Genomic DNA, 21628 nt, shown 5'->3' on the forward strand with positions numbered 1-21628 from the left:
GCAACTTGAGTGTTTTAGAGATCTTCTGAGCTTGACCCATGGAACCTAGTTAGCAAAGTCTGAAGTCACATGACCTTTCTAGGTGTATGTACATGGAGAGAGAGAGAGATCTCTTTGTCTTCCTTTTCTTATAAAGTCACTGATCCTGTCGGACTAGGCACCACCCTTATGACTTCATTTAACCTTAATTAACTGCTACCTGTTGGACTAGGGCACCACCCTTATGATTTCATTTAACCTTAATTAACTGCTAAGGGCCCTATCTCCAAAGACAATCACACTGGGCTTAGGGTTTTAATATAACATTTTGGGTGGACACAGTTCCGTCCATAGCATACTCTAGGCTTGAAATGGACTTGAGCTTTCAAATTGGGAACTTAGTGTAGTGTGCATTACTAAATTTTCACATTAAACCTCAATGACCTAATCATACTTCTTTTGTAAAATCCCCAAAATCGAATTCCCTTTCCATTCCTACCACAATCACAGTATTTCTTTACTTTGAGCATTGACAAGGCAATCTCCTAATGGTTTTCTCGTCTACAATCAATCTTACATACTGCTACTGATAAGTGCTCTGAATTCTAACAGTATTACAGTAAGATTTCAGGTCAAATTTCCCATCCTACAGAAAAGCCAAAGAAAATCTTAATTATTCTGATTTATGTTGGGAATGGACAGGAGAATATTTGTTACAAATGAACAAAGCTGCTTTTCTTCTCTAGAACATATCATCAGACTTTCAGCATATTTAGAAGTTATACTCTTCCTAATAACAATGGCTGGCTAGTCACAGTGAAATAGCATATCTATCATTTTTATTATTCTCCAAAAGAAATTTTCAAAGCAATGGTAGATATTATCTCTTTTTAAAGCCCCATATTGAATTATTTTTAATGAATTCTATCTGTTACAAAGGATGAAATATTCACTCTTTTTAAAGTTGGGTAGGGGTCAATTCTATCTTTCATTTTATTAGAAATAGTACATTGCTAAGAGAGGCCAGAGACATTCATTAGGAACAAGCAAGACCAAGAGAGATGTTCCAATAAGAATGCCTCATCTTTAAGTGGTGAATTATAGGCTGGGAACTAGATTTATCTTTCAGTACTTCTCACTAAAAAGGTTGAACTTCCAAACAACCCTAAAATGCTGCTGAAATGGAGGGTCTTTTGAGACACATTTCCAGCACTTAACAGCACTTGGTCATTTTATATTATGCATTTGGATGAAACAAATTGCATTTCTCTTCCTTGTGCATTGATATTTTCAAATACATGATTTGGTATATGGGGGAATGATTAGTCAACAGGAGAATTGGGAAATGATATTCACTCTTTTCATTCTCACTGAGTTGAAAGATTCTAAATTCGGTGTTTTGTGGGTCTCTAAGTGACTCTACATTTTACTGATAAAAGTGACTTAAAATCTGACTAAGGAAATTAAATTTTGTTAATTTACACTGATAAATTCTGAATTATAATGAAGATGGATATGGGTAAGGAAAAAACATTCTACTAGTAAGCAATGTAATTTAGAGAAATAGTCATGTGGGATATTCCTTTGGATTCTATTTGTAACTCATTGTGCTTGATTAAAAATATGTCAAATTCTTCAAAAATACATGAAAATTAATAGTGTAGCAACATAACCTGCATTTTAGGAGAAGATTCCATCTAAGCCTGTTGGTTTCCTTACATAGATTCAGGAAACTCCAGTCATAGGGATGAGTGTTAATACTTGCCTAAGAATCATTTGGATGTTAGATTTATGTAAGTTTACATTTGTTTGGTATAAAAGATATGCATTACACATTGTTCTATGAGTTACATTCTAAGAAGTTCTTTAGAAAAGAGTCATACCGTAGTGTTTTAAAATTATGAGTCAGGAAATCCTTTCTCTCCCTCCCCACCACCCATGTTCAAAGAATCAACAGTATGATCAATATCCTAGAAGCATTTACAAATAGGCTTCATTACCATTGAGCATCTAATGTTGGTGCAGGGGTTTGAGATTTAAAACCTCAAAACAGAGTTTATTCCATCTAACAGTTGAAATGCTTAAAAATAATTCTCAATGATAATTCTTAGTAAAGCTTTGAAACATGCCATAAGTAGTAGCTACCAATTAATAAAATGTATTCAGCTTCTTATTCTAAACTGTATATACTGCCAAACCAACATTTAAGCTACATTTTATGACATATTTCAACTTGTATATTTTCTGTGAATGTTATGTGTCAAAGTAAAAATATTGTGCCAAAGTTTAACAGACTTTATACAAGACTTACAATGGAGGCAAGTGACTGAACTCAATTCTGCTGAAACAAAGAGCTGGAGAGATTTTAAGAGCCGTGGTCGGGGATCATAGGCCACCTGTGTTTGCGAATTGGACTTACTCAAAGGGAAAGTGAACTTCTTGTTTCTCCTTAACAGGAGGTAGTTTTACAACTTGAAACAGAATGCTCATCTAGGATAGTCTCCTATCTTCCACTAAGACTGGGAGATAGGATGCTATCCTTCTTGATAATTACATTTCAAAGGAATGACTTCCAAGTCCTTGAGCAAGACATTCCCTTGGTCATAAAACTGGCAGAGGCTTTTAAGGAGATTCATATCATTTCAAAAGGGGCAGAGAAAGAATTTGTAATTACAGGTTTTTTTAAAGTAAATGCTCTAAGAAGAGAGAAGTCAGGGCCCATAGTCAGGAAGTGTTAAGTATACTCAGTCTGAGGGGAATGTTAAGAGTGTCTTGGTCATTCTTTAATTCTTCCAACCAAAGGGGCCCTCTTTCTTCTCCAAAATCCTACAGCCTTTCTTGTCTGTACTCACTTGACACACAGATACCCAGACTTGTTGGGTTGCCAGTGTGTCTTTGGAGCATCTGTGGCATGGTGCCAAGTACTTTGTATGTGTATTTCTCATTTAAACTTCAAAATAATATTTTTGAGAGAGATATGTTTATAAGCTGCATGCGGAAGAAGACTATGTGACATATTAAGGTCAAGGCTTAGTTCCCTCAAGTCACACAGCTAATGGGTGGTGAAATCTGTACTTGCACCTCGATAAGCTAAATGCAGAGCCCAATGGGCTCTACTGCTACCAGGGCTCAGGCTGCCATAACGCCACACCATAGACTGGGTGGCTTACACAACAGGAATTTACTTCCCACATTTGGAAGGTGGAGAAGTCCATTATCAAGGTGCTGGTGAGCACTTGAAGCCGTGAAGAGCACTGAAACCTCTGCTTGACTTGTGGGTAGCCGCCTTCTCACCGCACGCTCCCGTCACCTGTCCTTGTTCCTGCACAGAGAGAAAAAAAGGAAGGCGAGGAGAGAGGGATTTCTCTTTTCCTTTCTTAGCAAACCGACAGTCTTATCATATTATGACTTCATGTAACCTTAAGTACCTCCTAAAGGCCCTGTTTCCAAATACACTTTGGGAATTAAGGCTTTGAAAGGTAAAGCTCAATTATTCTCCTCTACTTACAACTCTACTCTCAATAGTTCTGGCTGCCAAATGTGTAGTCTTTTTCCCACACTGACCACTTCTCCTGGTTCAGTTGGATGTCCTACAGTTAAATTCATTTCTGACACTATCTACCTAAAATTAGTGTCAGAGCCAACAAATTAAGGGCACAACCCCACAGAACTGTTCCCCCTGGAGAGGTCAATCACAAGCCCTATATGTCACCCCCCAATACTTTCTACCAGGTGGGTATAAATTTGGGTCCCCACAGCCCCCTCCATGAGATCAATAATTTCCTAGAACAACTCATAGACCTCAGGGAAACACATACACCAGTCTATTACACAACAAAGGCTATGATAAAGGCTACAGATGAAGCCCAGATGAAGAGATACATACAGTGAGGTCCCAAAGTGTCCCACGTGCAGGATCATCCAGGTCAGTGGAGTTGGGGTGAACCACCCTCCCTGCACGTGGATGTGTTCACCAATCCAGAAACTCTCCTAACCCCATAGTTCAGGGATTTTTATACCCACTTCATCATAATAGGCATGATCAATTGTTAACTCAATCTTCAGACCTTTACCCCTGGAGTTACTTCATTAGAGCAACACACAATTCCATCACCTAGGAAATGCCAAGGAATTTAGGAGCTCAACATAAGGAACAGGGTCAAAGACCAAATATCAGAACAAAAGATGTTCCTGGTACTCTTATCACTTAGGAAATGTAACAACCTATGTAACATCCAGTAGGGCACACTAGGTGTTGATTTTTTTTTATATAGGGATTGAAACACTGAGATTACGTTTAAAATTTTGAGAGTAAAAAAATATATTATTTTAAAATCTGGTTCTATTGTTTTAAAATGCCTACTATCTCCCCATGTTAGGTCCTGGGAAGACTGGGTAGTAACCAGTTATTAAAGAAGAAATATATACATAATTCTCTTTATTTATAGGACTGTAAAAGCCCCATCAGTATCTCTACAAAAGAGTTTCAAGAGCAACATCTTAACAATTTACTCTGAAACTGACCTCTGAATAACTACTAAATGTTTTATATAATCACAGGCAAGGGCAGACAGAAGTAGGAAAATTGAGTGGTAAATAGGCAAAGGAATCTCTATGTTTGTCAAAGGAATTTCAATATTTGCTCTATTTTTCTCCACAGCCTCCCCCCTGTTTTGAATTCACTCTTGGGTTTCAGTACTTAAGATTCCCAAGGCAATATGCAAAGTACTAAAGGGTATAAACACAAAGCTCTTGAAAAAGAGTCTCAGCTGCAGAAAGCCAATGCAACATTGTAGGAAGGAGAACTTATTTCCCATTGGAGCAATCAGGGAAAGGTTACTGGGAGAGGCAGGTTTTGTGATATGTCTGAACATAAGGATTCTGATAGGTGAGCACATAGGAAGATATCCTGGGAGGTAAGTGCAGTTTGAATAAGGGTGTACTTACTCTAGGGTGTACTTTAAAGAAGACATGTTCCGTTTGGAGACAGAGATAAGAATACAGAAAGCCTGTTGAATGGGGAGAGGGACTTAGGCTTTATTCCTAGAATAAGGATAGTCAATGAAGGAAGTAAGCAGAGGAATACCATAGTCTGATTTATAATTTAAGGTTATTTTGGATAATGAGTAGAAAACATTTAACTGAGACAAGGACAGGAGAGACAGTGTCAGAGCAAGTGGGCAGCCACATCAGTATCATGAAATCAGCTCTTTCCTGTGAATTGTTCTCAAGCTGTCTTGTGTTTCAATGTTTCAAGATCCATCATCTGAGTGATGTAGTCCCAGAGCCACAATCTTAAAAAGCAGTGAAAGAATTCACTTCCCTGGGTTAAAATAATAAACACATTTAATGAATCACAAGGAGAAGGAGCATGTCCCTTGTTAACTTCAGCCAAACAATTTTTTATTCTAGTATGCAATTTTAATGGTTTTCAGGAGAAATGTGTCCTTTGTCATTCCCCTAACAGTTCAGAACTTATTTAAGGTGTCACTAAACCCTTAGAGAGAAAGAAGCATGCTTTATGTTTTGTAATTGATGAAGTATTCCCTGTAAATAAATCTCATGTTGCCCAGTCTGATGACATGAATAATAAAACATAACCATGTGAAGGAAATGGGCATTTTGAGCAATTGCAAGGGAGAGATATTCATTTGGTGTTGAAAAGGAGAGTACATTTTCATGATCAACTAGACTCTCCAGACCACTGTAGTAAACCTCCTGATGTTAAAACTGGAGAACACTTCAGGACCGGATTTGCTAAAGAAAAAGTTTCTGTTTAAAAAGAAAGATTTGGGTGTTTTAGACAGCATGTGCCTCAAAACAGAATAGATGTTGAAGCTCAAATTGGGTCAGATTTTTCCTGTTCTTTTAATCAGACAGTGGACTTGGGATGGTAGAAACATGAGTTTACTGCATTAATAAGTGATTACTTGACTGATGTATTTTCTAAGGAAGAATTCTATGTACTCAGTATATCATGTGTGCAAGTCATATGCCTGGACACCGGAAAAGATTGGTGACCACTATGGGACCAATGAGAAAATGCCAGTAGCAATTTCTAAGAAGTCATTATGAAATGTCCACAGTTGAGGCTGGCCTGAACTTGGGTCAGAAAAGCTGAAGTCCCCCTTTGCATATTTGCAAAATTAGTTAGGAACTGATAATCAGCATGTTATTAGCTGCAAAGCAGACCTGTGTTCTCTTCCTGGCTTGTTCATTTATGAGCTAGTGACCTTTACCAAGCCTAGGCATCCATAAAATAGGAAAAGTATTGCCCAGTTTTCAAGGCAATTGTAAAGGACAATAATGAGACACCTGGCACCTATAGATGCTTAAGAAGCTAATAATACTTTCAGCAAAATGTTAAAAAATATAGACACTTCCAAGCATTTCCAAATTTCCCTTCTACTTGACCTTGTGATATTTTCCTATTTTCACACACTCTACTCCTTACCCACTCTTCCCACCCTGGCCTCATTATCTTTAGTCATTTTTCCTGAAGTGGCTTCATCTGTAAAATGAGAATAATAGCACCTAATTCCTGGAGTACTGAGAGGATTATATGAAATAGCCAATGTAAATTATTTGGCATAAATGTCAGATATTTTTAATACTCTCTTTATATATTTCTAGATGACATGTGAATTAGTTTATGGTTAAAATCATGTATGAAAGGTTAACTTTACTTTTCTAAATATTATATTTGAGATTCACTATATGGTATGCAATATAGTTGCCTACTCCATACATCTGACCATGATTTGATTATTTAAATATTTAAGCTTTTCTGGATAAGTTCCAAGGGAGACCATCCATGTATAAGCAAATTCATCCCCAAAGTGAATGGTGCTAGAGCAATTACCTCACTGAACCCCTTTTTAAAAGTTTAATCCATTAGCTTTCCTTTCCTCCTTCATTTTTGAATGTGGTGCTGGTTAAACATCCATAAAGCCTCATATTCACCTTTTATTGGAAGTATGTAAAATCCAGTCCCAGATTTTCATTGCAAACCTGTCATTGGTCACCAGGTTGAATGCATTTACAGGAGAAAATATGATGAGTTTTCACAGGTTTTGATGTTCTTGGGTTCATTTTTAGTTGAGCTTAGTATCAAAGCACTGTAAGCTTATCAGTGTTTCCTAGAACCCATGTAGCACATTTTTTGAAATGGCATTGAAAAAAAAGTGATGACAGCAAAAAGACTTTCAGATATAATCATTCTTAACCCAAATCTCATTTAGAAGAAAGCAGCACCCAGACTTACTAAACCAGGTAATGTGGTGTGATTCCTTTTCAAAAAAGACCAAGAGAAAGTCTTGGCACAGTAATTTATGCTCTTTCTCATGGGTTCTCGTGTATTTTGAGATCTAGTATGCATATGTACATACATCAGGCAAGTTCTAGCACTTGCTACACATCACTGTCCTCGGTGTATCCTTGTTTCTTCCTGGCTCTCAGTGAGGAAGGACACATGGTCCCCTGGAAGGCAACAAAATGATGTAGCACTAGGTGATTTCAACAAGAATTGGGAATATTCATAGAGACTGAACCCCAGCATTAACCAAGGACAGAACCTGGCTGCCATAGAAGCTTTATTTCTACCTACTATACGAGAGATTCTGACAACCAATACATTTACAGGTCACTGAATAAAAGTCCAATGTGTTCATTCCCTGACATTTCAGCAACTGTTCATCACAGATTTTAGAAAAATACTAAAATGAAAATGTAGGATACAACTGAATATACCACATCTCTTTTTAAAAAAATGATTTGAAATTATTTTATACTATCTTGATTATCCTCCAGACTTTTAGAGAAGTACATTCTGTTCTCTCGTCTGCAGTGGTTTGGCACTCTTCCTATTAAAATTTAATATTTGTATCCCAGTTCTGAAATTTGGTACACATCCTTTCATTTTTTTTAAGTAACTTTGAATTGGTACAAAGTATAATCTTCTGGTTTTCTAAATGACATATATTTTATTTAAACTATTTTGAGGAGGACAGGAGTCTCGTCAGTTAATTGTATTAGAAAATCTGTTATCATTTTATGGATCAAGTCATTAACTGCAAGAAGTAATGTGCTTTTTAAATTAGAAAACACTATGATGCCATTTAATAAATTTCCTATGGGTAAGCATCCAGGATTAAAATTATAAGAAAAAATTATTTATCATTTTTATTTAACATGTGTTTTGTACCCATGGTATTTGAATGCTCTTTTATGTAGCATGTTAAGCAAAGTAGAGGACTCTTGAATTGCTGATTTAGCAAAATATATGTTAAAGATGACTGCATAGAGTATTTCTAAACTTCTTTCAAAATGCTTTGATTATGTATTTAATACATTTTAGGAATTCTGAAGTCTAGGAAAATAACACTGAAGAATTCCCTTGGTTTTAACTAACATCCTTGGCTCCTTTAATTGTTCTTTAGTGAATAAAAGCTGATATTTGAGTCTCTACTCATTCGTTTCTCGAAAAATTACTTCTTTTAATATTTCCTGTTATCTGTGCATGTCTGTCTGCACTGTGGTGGCCATACAGGTTGTGCCCACTGCAAAGTCTGAGAGCTTTTTGAGAGGGGCCCAGGTGACCTTTAGCTAGAGGCTTTTCTGTGCTTTTTCCAATAGTCCTCCCTCACCCACTCTTGACTCATGTCTAGCTATCTTCCTACTCTAACACCAGTAGGCTTACTGCCTGTCTTTGCTTACACTTGATTTGTGACAGGCATCCCCACATATTTCTGACCAGAATACCTTTCCATCCTGCTCTATTAGCCATAGCTAGCTTGTCCAGATCCTACACACACCACATAGTTGTTCAACAGATATCCTCCAAGGCATTTTAGAGAGCAGATACTTCTAAGTGACATAGTTTTTAAACTAGAAAAAAACAACCTATGCTAAGAACTCCATCAGCTATCTCAGCTCAGCACTATTTTGGTGAAGACCTGCATAGGTGACAGCATATTTCCTCCCCCTTCTTAAAGGGCTTATTTATGTTCAGCGCTTTACAAAAGCTTGTTAGAGCTGCCAGGCAAGAGTTCAAGTCAGTATCTGTTAATAGTTAAGAAAAAGCTAAAGTTGTGTGCTGTCCATTTTAATCTCCTACCTAAAGATTAAATGAAAAATTTTATTTAATATATTTATCATTGCTAACTCAACTGACTCAATGTAAGTCTGGGGAGAGGAAATCCCAAGGCAAAATACCTCTAAAAACCGAAATCAGTCAAAGGGAGAAATAAAGTTTAAAACCTGTTTATTGTTTACAAACTGCAGTCCAGCATCATCTCTCTCCCCTGCTCTGGAAGAAGCAAACAAGCAAGCCAGTCCCTCTCCTTAACCTCTCAGGTTCAGACATGCCCTCGGTTGCCCAGGTAATTACCGATTGACATGGAGATGAACTTCTCTCCACCTCTGAGGATATGCAAGTGCACCAAAGCCAGCCAAGATGTTCTGAAAATGTTACAATTTTACCCACAGGCCACCCCTCCAGAAATCTTGCCTTACAATCTACTCGTTCCTCTTCTTTCGCAACGGTCCCTGGATGAGAAAACTGGAGCATTGTGACCAGACTAATGATATAACAATAGCAACAGCAATAAAATTATGACAATCCTCAAGCCAGAGGATTCAACTAGGTTCAAAGTCTTATGCAGATTAAGTCCATAGCTCCTCTATTCCAGAGGCAGGCAGTAGCTGAGGGTTCAGAGCAATCATCATGCGGCAGCTGCGGCCAGGGGGCGCATTCAGGCCACAAGGACTGTAGTAGAAAGTAACCTTAAGGGCGGTAAGATGCATGTTTTAATGATACCAGCATAGGCAAATCTTGTCCATCAAATAGGATACATATAACAGAGTGGTTCTGTGATGAAACAGTGGCAGGAATGGGGTCTTGTCCTAGTCTAGTATACCAGACTTAAATCCCCCTACCTGTGGGAGTTACAGATGGATCAACATATAGGGCTATGGGAGGTACATGCACTGGCCATAAAGATAAAACAAAACTTCTGCAAGATGCTCTTGCCTCCTGGATGTTTTGGGTACACTACCCTGACCTTTGGGGGCCATTCACCTGTTATTCCAGGAATACACAGGAGGCCATCTTCCAGCCTTTTTCCCAAGGTGCCAAAAGGGCCAGCCATCACTGGTCCATGTGTTGAAATGTCCAGGGCCAGGTCCATTCAACAGTGTCTCCAGGGCTTAATGCAGTAGGGGCTGGCAGCAGGATGTTGCTCTGCTGGCCATATCCTGGCTTCAATAACTCTTCTTTGGTTTGAATGTACAGTTGTACAGGAGAGTCAGCAAGGTGTGTGAGCATATCCACAGGGCTCAAAGCTCCTTTATGTGGCTTTTCATTCAAATGCTATAGCACTGTCCATAGGAGAACTGACCAACCTGTAGACTATTGGTGACGGACTTCAGGCCAGATTTCAACAAACCGTTGTATCTCTATCATGCCTGCCCCAGTAGGATTATATGGTACATAAAATTTCCAGCATATTCCTGATTGCTGCACCCATTCTTGTAAGGCATGTCCAGTAAAGTGGGTTCCTTGATCACTTTCAATCACCTGTGGCTGACCCTAGGCTATAAAGAGACACTCCAGGCCCCTTTTGATGGTTTGCTGATCTGCATGACATGCAGGAAAAGCAACCAATAGTCCAGTAGCTGTGTCCACACAAGTCATGGCATACTGATATCCTTCTGATATGGGCAGAGGCCCAATATAGTCTATTTGCCACCTGACAAGGGGTATTGGCCCCCTTACTATTGTCCCTCTTAGGGCACACAAGGCAACATGCTGTGGGTCTTGGTGTAAGTCCCTCTTAGGGTACACGAGGCTTTCCTTCCGGGCTCTGTTGACTTCCTCAAAGATCAATGGCAAGACCCACCTACAGGCTACAGCCCACATTGTCTTTTGCCCTGCGTGCAATAAACACTGGTACAGCCATTGGGCCACATTAGAGGTAGGCTTTCCTTCTAGCCAGTGCACCTGGGCCAATGTGTCTTTCTTCATCATTCCCTGGGAATGCCAAAGGCAAATGGCCAGTCACATGATACACGGTAACAGTCTTAGTCTGACCAGAAGCCCATAGGTCTTGCCACAACTCTTGTCCCCAAAGGAACTGGTGACCAACCATCCAGTTGGCATGATACCATGTCGGTAGCCACAGGGTCAAGCCCTGATACACAGCCCAGCTGTCAGTGCAGACAACTATGCAGGAAGGCTCATGGGTGATCATGACCCATACTACCCACAACTCAGCCCACTGACTGCTCTTCCCCTCTCCATCCTCCATCCATATTGTCTCAGTCTTAGGATAGAAAGCCACAGCCCTCCACTTGGGGGCTGCTCATGACTGGAGCCATCTGTATACCAAGCACCTTCAGGTATAGGGGCTTTTCCCTCCTGATAAGAATCTCAGCTACCAAGGGCTGAAAAGCAAGTTCTTCCTGCTTTCCACTGTTTTAGATCACTAGTCCCAATAAGCACTGGAGTTCTCACTTAAGGGGCTAGTAGAGAGGGCACTGCGCTGCTTTAAATATAAGCCCCATTTGGTCAGTGTAGGTGTCTGTGCCACGCCACTCCATGACCATTGGGTCTAGTTTTGCATCCACCCCACAGTGGGATAGGTGGTTATTACCTTGGTTGGAGCTGTTCCAGCAATGGGCTCCATAGCCAGCAAGGCGAAGTACACAGCAGCCAGTTGCTTCTCTATCAAGGTGTAGTGGACCTCTGCTCCTTTCCATAGTTGTAACCAGAATCCAATAAGTTGGCATGTCCATTCAAGCCACTGCCAAAGACCCCATCCATAACCATCTTTGGTTACATGAACATCTAGTTCACAGGGTCTTGATGAGTCCATTATGTTCAAGGCCTGCACGGCCTTGACTGCCCACTTGGAAGCAGTAAAAGCAGCTGCACATGTCTCTTCCCAGTACCACCTGATGCCCTTTCATACCAACCAGTATAAGGGCTTCAGAATTTGTGCCAAGTGTGGGATAAACACTCTCCAGTAGCCCAGAAGACCCCAAAACTCTTGTAATACTGCCACAGTGATAGGGGTGGGGAAAGCCTGGACCTTTTCTATAACTGCTTCAGGAACAACTTTAGTTTTACCCAAACAGACAACCCCCAAGAATTTCACAGACAAACCAGGTCCCTGAACCTTGGTGCTGTTCACAGCCCATCCTTTTTCCTGTAGATGTTGCAACAGTCTAGGAACTGCCCCTTCTAAATCTGAAAGAGAATCAGATGTGAGCATAACATCATCAATGTAGTGATACAACCGCACTGCTTGCAGTTTCTTCCATGTGGCCAAGTCCTGGGCTACAAGTCCACGACAGATGGTGGGACTGTGGAGATATCCCTGTGGAAGGACAGTGAATGTCTACTGCCGGCCTTCCCATGTGAAGGCAAACTGTTTCTGGCTTTCCTGTGCTATGTCAATAGAGAAGAGAGCATTAGCAAAGTCTACTGCATAATGAAACTTTCCCAGATCATGGCTGAGGGTGTCCAGAATGTCTGCTATAGAGGGGACAGCAGCATGCAAAGGGGGTGTGACTTTATTAATTTCCCTTTAGTCCACAGTCATATGCCAGGAGCTGTCTGGTTTTCTCACTGGCCACACTGGAGAATTAAAAGGACTATGAGTGACTTTATGATGCCCACCCTCTCCAACTCCTGTAGAGTTTCTCCAAATTCTTTGTATCCCCCAGGCAATTTATACTGCTTAGTATTTGTCACCTGCCGAGGTACAGGCAGAGCTATAGGTGGGTGCTTAGCATGTCCCCTCAGAACTGCCTTTAATTTCAGACTGAGGGTATGAACTCATCTGCAGTGGTCTGTAACCACAGGCCCTGCAGTATATCTACCCCCAAAATATATTCAGAGATGGGAGAAATGTACACGGTATACTCCTTTGGGGGTAAACACCCTATCCCCAATGAGATTTGGGCTTTCTTCACTCTAATTGCCTTACCCCCATAGCCATCTATCATAGTAGGGGTCCCGGGAAAACGCTCAGGGTTGCATGGATCAGAGACCACTCAGCTCCTGTGCCCACCACCACCAGGACATGTTGTGCATTCACAGGGGACTAATGAATTGCTAATTCTACATGTGGCCTCTGGTCCCCAACATGTTCCCCCAAGGTGGGAACTTTGAACCCCCTCAGTTGAACCACAATGCTCAATCATCCTCCTGTGGGGGTGAGGGCCCTGGCAAATCCTGAGTACTGTCTCCTATGAACTTTTGCAGGGACACAGGCTGGGCATGAGGCCTTGACTCTGGTTTCCATGTCCTGGACCTCAGCAGCTGGAACTGCTGCTCTGGCTTTAATTGGTGCCACAGTTCTAACAATATTCTACTGGGCTGCCCATCGAGTTTTTCTTTCACTACCCCAGCCTTTATCAAATCAACCCACATCTGGGTCCTCGAGACCTTCATGGGGCCTTTTGCACTTCTCCTTTCAGTGGTGGCCTGTACTTCCCTCCGTGCCCTTATTGTTTCAACTTCCCCCAGATCTGCGAAAGTACAAATAGCCTTACTTATGGGTTGCCCTAGGTGGGGGGCAAGAGTATTCACTAGGGACCCAAAGAGAGATGTGGGAGCTGTATGCAGCACCAGATTTCTCATTCCTATAGTGAACACCTCCTCATCAGGTCCCTGGGGGTCCATATTATATATGATATTTTTCATACCCAATTTCCACAGTCCCTGTTGGAGCTGTGCATACTTTTTCCAACTACTGGGAGAATATGGTAAATCACCCTGATTAGGCCAAACTACCCTGATGGCAGCTGTCAGTCATTCCAGGAGTGTCTGATTCCCTGAGGCATGATGGGCATTTTGCAACCGCTGCCAGAGGGAAGGGTGAGTCGGCAGGGAAGCCATTCTACTCATCTCAGTACCCGACGTAACAATATTTTCCACCCCCTTATCCCAGAGTCATAAAAGTTATGTAGGTAGAGATTCCAATGGCCTCTGTCTATACCGGACACTTATGTCCACCAGCTCATCCTGAGTATAGGGGCGAAGCATGGAGTGCTCCACAACCTGGGGAGGGGGCTGCTCCTTCCCCTGAGGAGCCTGCGGTTGTTTCATTTTTATTTTCTTAATTACAGCTGAGCAGGCCTTTAAAACACAAGAAGATGGTAGCAGATATCTCCTATGAACTTTTGCAGGGACACAGGCTGGGCATGAGGTGGTGGCCTAGGTAGCAGATCTGCTAATGGTTCCACCTCCTCTTCTCTCTTGGGCTCCTCCACCAATGGCTCTTTCTCCACCATTTCTGCTGAAGGCACCTCTCTTTCCTTCTCCTCCCCATGGTCTCCTGCAGCGGGGCTTTTCCTGCTGCCTCCCCCCTTGCTACTAAGGAGTCTTCTAGGAGCATGACCTGTCTTTTCAGTAAGTGTCCCTCTTCAGTAGCATCCCATAGGTTATTGCCCAGTTCCTCCATGCGATGCTGAAGTGTGTCTCTCTCCTGCCTAATCCCTCTCTCTCCTCACTAACCCTCTCAGTAATCCTCTCTTTCTCCTATATAACATTTTCCACTATCTTGATCAAAAGAGAACCTCCAATGCCAGCAGCTACATGACCCTCTAAGGTCTCTAAGCAGTCGTTCAACTCATGGAGGGCTAATTCTGCAGCTTCTGGTGTTTCCAGCCTTACCCAGTTCTGGGGAAGGTCCCGCCCCTCTAAGACGCACTTTACCCTAGACCAATTCCCCACTAGGGATTCCCAAATTGGAAGCCCCACAGCTGGGGGGATAATAATAGGTGAAGCTGCACCCTTTGCTGCTGCATCCACTGAGGCCTCCCAGCCATCTGCAGGGGGGCTTCCGGGCATTTCCCCATCATTTCTAGGGGCACCCTTCACAAAGGTCACACCCATTATGACAGATTTCGGGTTCAGAGGAATCCTGTTGACTTCTGCCAGATGTAAGTCTGGGGAGAGGAAATCGTGGGGCAAAATACCTCTAAAAACTGAAATCAGTCAAAGGGAGAAATAAAGTTTAAAACCTGTTTATTGCTTACAAACTGCAGTCCAGCGCCTCTCTCTCCCCTACTCTGGAAGAAGCAAACAAGCAAGCCAGCCCCTCCCCTTAACCTCTCAAGTTCAGACACGCCTTCGGTTTCCCAGGTAATTACCCATGGAGATGATCTCTCTCCACCCCTGAGGATATGCAAATGAACCAAAGCCAGGCAAAATATTCTGGAAATGTTGCAATTTCACCCACACTCAACATTTTAAAAAATGCTTTCCTGAGATCAGGTTGAATGTATTTATTTTTTCTTCTAGAAAAGTTGAGAAATGTTATGTATAGTTATACAAGTGGTAAGAGGAAGAAATTGGGGAGGCAAGAGGGATTTTGGTAGACACAATAGACCTTTCTATTGCAATTTAGTGTGTATGTATACACACACACACATATATTTAAACATTTTATAGATATAGAAATATACCATAAATAGGTTAAAAAAGGGAAGTTCTATTTATTTTTCTTTTAAAAATTGAGATGCTTAGGCAGGAATTTGGTACTTTCCTCCATGACTGTTTCATCCTGACTCTGTTAAACTCTGTTATAAATGGTACTGGTAAGTGAAATAGGGCATTCTGATTACTTTACATTTAGATGGAATTATCAAGTAAATAATATGACTGCATACAGATTTCAACCTGACTCATATACGCATTAATTTGATTCTTCAGAGTATTAACCTACAAAAGCATACTCTGAGAATAAGCTTTGTTGGGGAAAATGTCCAGGTGGGCACAGTGTTTACTAATAAATAATTATGTTTGGAAACATTTATGTTTTCATATTAAGAATGTGTCATAAGTACACTTCCAATATGCAGTTATGAATTTTAGGACAAAGAAATGAGCCTGCAGAACTCAGTTTAGTGTTATGGTGTTAAAACAGTTCCATTAGAATGAATATAACAACAAACATTATAATTATTTATAAAAATACAAATATGTATTGATAAATATTCTGTATAAGGAATAATAAACAATCATTCTTTGATTATAAAACATGCATGGCACATTGTTTTTCTTTTATTCATAAATCAAAATCGTAAGTAATTTGGTGTGTCAGACTTGAGTTTGGAGTGTGAGACGGGGAATGCCCAGTTTGCAGTGTATTTAACAAAGAGACACACACAGCACTTATGCTTAAAATGATAAACTTGGCATCCAGTAACGTACCACATGCTCTGAAACAACCTTGTAACCAGACCTATCTCTTAAGAACTAAGGATTCAAGGGCAGAGATAAGAGAAGCCAAGAAAAAAAACATATACGTGTCCTCAAATAGCTTTCAAACTTGTTAGTGAGACCAGACTAAATCCAAAGTAAGAAAACCAAAATAGGAAGCACCAAACTGAGGCAATGACTATAAGGACAACTAAGGCTGGGTAAAGGTAAAACTCAGTTGTGCAAAGGGACAGGGTGAGTAGTGGAACTACACCCTAGGGATGGTGAGAGCACAGATGAGGTAATGTTTCCGGAGGATTTGCAGAGTGGAGGGAGTGGTTAGGCAACATGAAGTTCAGTTGGCCTGCTGCCTGACCTGGACCTGTTCCCTTATCTATATTTACCTGTAAGTAAGTATTTTCCAATAAGGTTTTTCCTGTATTAACCCTGCCAACTGATTTTTTTTCCTCTTCATTTCCACTGAGACTTTGGATGCTCAAATCAACATAAAAGAATATTTCCTGTGCCCATTCCTCTTGTTACACTAACTTGACACATTCAGCCCATTTCACATAAGTGGGAAATTAAATGTTGGTGAAATAGTTACCTTTAGTCTATTGCGGTAGGATATGATGTGGTACAAGATAATGTACCATGATTGCTCAGGAAAGACACGGTTCCTCCCAAATCCTCCAAAATTCTTATAAACAACTAGCAGCCTACATCTATACAAGCATCTATACTGTCACATCCGATCAGTAGGATAAGATACCTTACAAACTAAAGAAAATTGTACATATACTTTTATCTTATTTTCCCCCAAAGATGGAAGAACTGGAAGAAAAAAAAAAGAAAGTGTACAAAAGATTAAGATGTGGCAGGTAATGAAATGCTGAAGTCATAGCATTTTGTCATGAAGTCATAGTTGGAATGGGTCCATTACTGCCTTTGTGACCCCTTTCACTGCATATTCCAGTTTTCGCCCATGTTACCAGAGGTCCTTGCTTGCTCTTTGAGAGCAGAAAAAGCAAGCTTTGGTAATTTGAAAGGTAATTTGACAGCCATTGAAGTCTTCGATTTCCCTGAATACATAGCTCATTAATGTCAACACAAAGAAAAATCAACCACCCCATAAAAGATTATCTGGAAAATGCCCAGCCTTATATGCCAGAGGCATTTTATGGGAATGACACTGTGGCCTGTATATTATTTTATTGTTTTAGAGTCTCCAGGACTCCAAATGTTTAAAGACACACATTAACTTTTTCAGGCCACAGAGGCCCCTTTGATAAGGCATTCCTGCAGCAGAAAAAGCATGGAAGTTACAGTCTGAAAGCACACCGAACTATAAAGTGAATTATCTATCACATATCAATTGACATGTTCCTGTCCTAAAATACCCATAGCATCCTGATTCAGAATCTAAAGTCACATGAATTAAACAGTGTTCTAGAAAGAGTTCCTTAGAATTAACGTGAAAAGTCTCTTAAGTGGAAACTCAGTGGTTTAAGGTATAAACCTACTGCACTTAGAAAATGTTTGATGTTACAGAAAAATTTACCCCCCCCTAAAAAAAATCCTTGAGTCCGTCATTTGTTTCTTGTTGTCTACTATATATTTAAATACGTGATTTCCAACCTTAAGTCTTGATGAATTGACAAGTCATCAGAATATATCTGTGTTTGGGTAATACAAAAGGGGAAAAAAACCCTTCCTGTGCCTTCAAATCTTCACCCAGGAAAATGGCTCTATTGAAAACTTTACTTCTTATTAAGTGAAGCAAAATTCATTGAGCTATTCTTGAGGATACCCTGGGTGAAGGTTTACTCTTTTGCTATTACAATTTAATTGGAAAGCAAAATTACCATTGTTGGGATTTATAAAACATACTTCTTCCAAACATAGGGCTCATTCCAGTTTTTTTAGGTTTTTATTTTGTTGTAGCTTTTATTATTTAACATTGATTTTTCCTTGGTAGTGTTACATTGCTATTTTCGTGGAGACAAGGGAGCAGTTTATGGTTAATTTTGCTTTTTCAGTTCAAAAATATTTTGACAATGCATCACTTGGGGGCTGTAACTGCACATTTGAAAGAAGTGTCTGTTGTGGCAGAGGTCATAGAATTGATACATTATAAAGCATAAATAATAATAATGCTTCCCATTCATATCACATCTATCATCTAGAAAGGTCCATAGTGCTTTGCACATGGCAGGGAAGGATTATTATACAGGGGACCTAAAAGTTTACACAATTATACTGCATAAAATACCAATCAAATGTCAATTTCCACTGTTATGCTTAAAACCTTGCACGCTGAAACATGTCCTCTATCTCTAAAGCTGGAGGAAAAAAAAACAAACGAATGTATATAGTCTAATGGGTGGAAGGTTGTCTGGGCTTTGTCAGTCTCATTCATCAGATCCTGTCCTTGTGATGAACATTATTGGTCTGCCAATCGCTAAGTGTTCAAGGGAGGGTGGGGGTTGGGGGGAGTACCAGCCTCTCACTGCATTGTGGAATGGCTTGAAATGACCACATTTTGCTTCTGTGTCTGAGGATAAACTTCTTTGATTTAGTCTCTCTCTCTCTCTCCACCCAATTCCCTCTCTACCACTGGCAATGAAATGTAAGCCAGTCACTCTACTTGACTTCTTTCTGTCACTTCAAAATTAGTTGACTGGAACTCAAAGAAAGTTCCCTCTAAGGTGGTAGGAAAAGGCATCTGGCCTTCTTTGAGTAATAGTGAAACACTTGGATCTTCTCCAGGGCTCAAACTTTTCTCCTTATTCCTTGTTATTGGTTCCGTGACTCTCTGAGCTTTACCTGCCTGGTTGCCTCAGTCCTTTGAACTACAGTAGTCTCCACATTCCCTTTAGAATGTGGCTCTTTCAAAATAAAAATAATCCTCAAGTTTTTCCATGCTTAGTAGAACTCCAGGAAGAGAAAGGGAACTAAAACTTCATTGCAAAGTTACATTTTCACTTGAAAACTTTAAGCATCCATTTAAACAATGTGTATTTTCTGAGGTCCTGCATTTTGCCAAATACTGTCAGAAATATGGTCTGTTTAGAGATTTCAAAGTCTTAAAAAATTCTGCAAGATCTTGTTACTCCATTTTACAGATGAGAAAGTAGAGTCTCAGGTTAAATCTGAGGTGTAACGGGTAGAACTTTCTGGCTCAAAAGACATACTTTGGGCAACCATTGCACTTTGGGCCCTATTAATACATGATTCTCTTTTTGTCTCTCTCACCTGCTGCCTTCTCTATGATTCTGAATGGTTTAGAATAAATGAACCCTAAAATCCTTCCTTATCCTTCATTTATTATTACTCATGCATGGAACCTTATCATTAGAAAAGGCCTTTTATAAATGTTATGCAGATGGGAGAACAGAGGTCCTGCACCAGGGTCTGGCACCCTCCTACCTTGCCAGGGGTTTTTCCTTTAGTGACAGATCCCTGTTTACTTTTCCAGCAGAGAGGAGCCTTTGAACCCACCAGCTCCCAGTTTTTTTTGTTGTTGTTTTTTTTTAATATCATTTTTAAGTTATTCCCATTTCTTCCTCCTTACTCAAGCCACAGTCTGCCTGCCTGGAGTGTGCTGAGCTCAGACCAGTTCTCACTACATGATTGCAAAACTTCCACATCAAAGAAACAACAAACCCTTTCCCCTTTAGTATTTTTTTCACACACTTTCTATACATCTTTAAAGGAAAGTGGAACAGCTCTGAAGAGGTGGATTGTCCCCTCTTGCTAGGACAGTTAGCCATATTTTACAAGCTAGGGACACTTACTAGGTACAAGACATGCTCTAATAATTGCAATTTTAAAAAATGGTTGTGGAAAAGCAAGCGCCTTTTATACACAGAAAAAGCCTGGAAGAAACGAAGAGAAAGGCAAGCATAATAGCTGCTCTGATGTCAATTTAAGGTCAGTTACAACAAAATCTCTTTAATATTATCTAGAACACATAACTGAAATAGCATTAGATGTGAAAGTCAGCCAGTGGATAAATTGCCAAACAAGAGACAGAAGTCTTGACTGCACCAGCTATGATATCATTACCTAAAACAAAGCAGTCTGGCCATTTTTAAATATTTCAGTTAAAATATCACATTGTATTTATTATTTTAATAGGGCTTTGTGCTAGATTCTTGCCTCAAAAGATTATAGGGAAGCAACAGACAATAAAGGTTAAGAATCCAGGCCCTAGAATCAAGTGGCTGGAGTTCACAGACAGGCTTTACAACTTGCTTATTAACCGTATGACATCAGGCTAATTATTTAACATCTGTGCTTTTGTCCCTGTAGAGTTGGGACATGTTATTCTCCTTGAATGTGGATGTGTTCACCAACCTGGAAGCTGTCCAAACCCTGTACTTTTGGGATTTCTATGGAGGTTTCATCAGTAGACACGTGATTCATCATTAACTCCATTTCTAACCCTTCTCCCCTCTCTGGAGAATGGGAAACAGGACTGAGAATCCCAAGCTTCTAATCATGACTCGGTCTTTCTGGTGACCAGCTCTCACCCAGAAGCCCACCAAGAGTAACCCCATTAGAATAAAAGGTACAGCTTTCACCGGGAAATTCCGAGAGATTTAGGAGCTCTGTGTTAGGAACCAGAGTCAAAGGCCAAATATAAGAACAAAAGCTCTTATCACTTAGGAAATTACAAGGATTTTAGGAGCTCTGTGCCAGGAACCCAGGGCAGGTGGACAGGCTTTACTACTTGTTTATTAACTGGATGGCATTGGGCAAGTTACTTAACATCCATGTGCCTCATTTATAAAAAAATAGTTAATGAAATGAAAGTTAATGCTGTTTAACTCATACTCTATTGTTAAGAATAAATCAGTACTCAACTGGGGACCTGTTGCCTTTAGGGGACATTTGGCAATGTCTGAGGTATTTTTGATTGTCACAACTTGTGTGTATATGGGGAGATGTGGAGTTTGGGTGTTGTTATTGGCCTTTACTGGGTAGACATCAAGGGTACTGCTGAACATCCCACCGTGTACAGGACAGTCCTCCACAACAAATAATTATACAGTTCAAAATGTTAGTTGTGCCAAGTTTGAGAAACCTTGGATTGAATGAAATGACATACATGAAGTCCTTAGAATAGTATACAGCAATGCATAGTAAGCACTTAGTGTTATCTATTAATTTTATTCATTATAAAGTTTAGTTGCCTTGGTGACTATTGTTGCTTCAAATAGCATTTTTGTTGGTGCCCTGGATAATGAAACTACATTTTCTTATTAAAATGACCCACCAGTCCTTCTACTCTATCCATAATGCTGCAATTCCATCTCACCATTTTTTGCTTTTTCCTACCCACAAGCTCTTTAGACTGAGCACATTTTTGCTATCCTCATTACTAGAATTTTAGTATTTAGTATTTTACTTTTTTATCACCCTCCTACTAGCTTA

At 40.2% G+C, this 21628-nt stretch overlaps 1 protein-coding gene across 27 annotated transcripts in view; it reads left to right on the forward strand.

The window, feature by feature from the left end:
• Window positions 1–21628, forward strand: part of NRXN1 (neurexin 1) — a 1077010-nt gene that overhangs the window by 968073 nt on the left and 87309 nt on the right. The gene's annotated exons all lie outside the window — the stretch shown is intronic.

The sequence above is a fragment of the Manis javanica genome, chromosome 1 (genome assembly GCF_040802235.1).
Source record: "Manis javanica isolate MJ-LG chromosome 1, MJ_LKY, whole genome shotgun sequence".
NCBI lineage: Eukaryota > Metazoa > Chordata > Mammalia > Pholidota > Manidae > Manis > Manis javanica.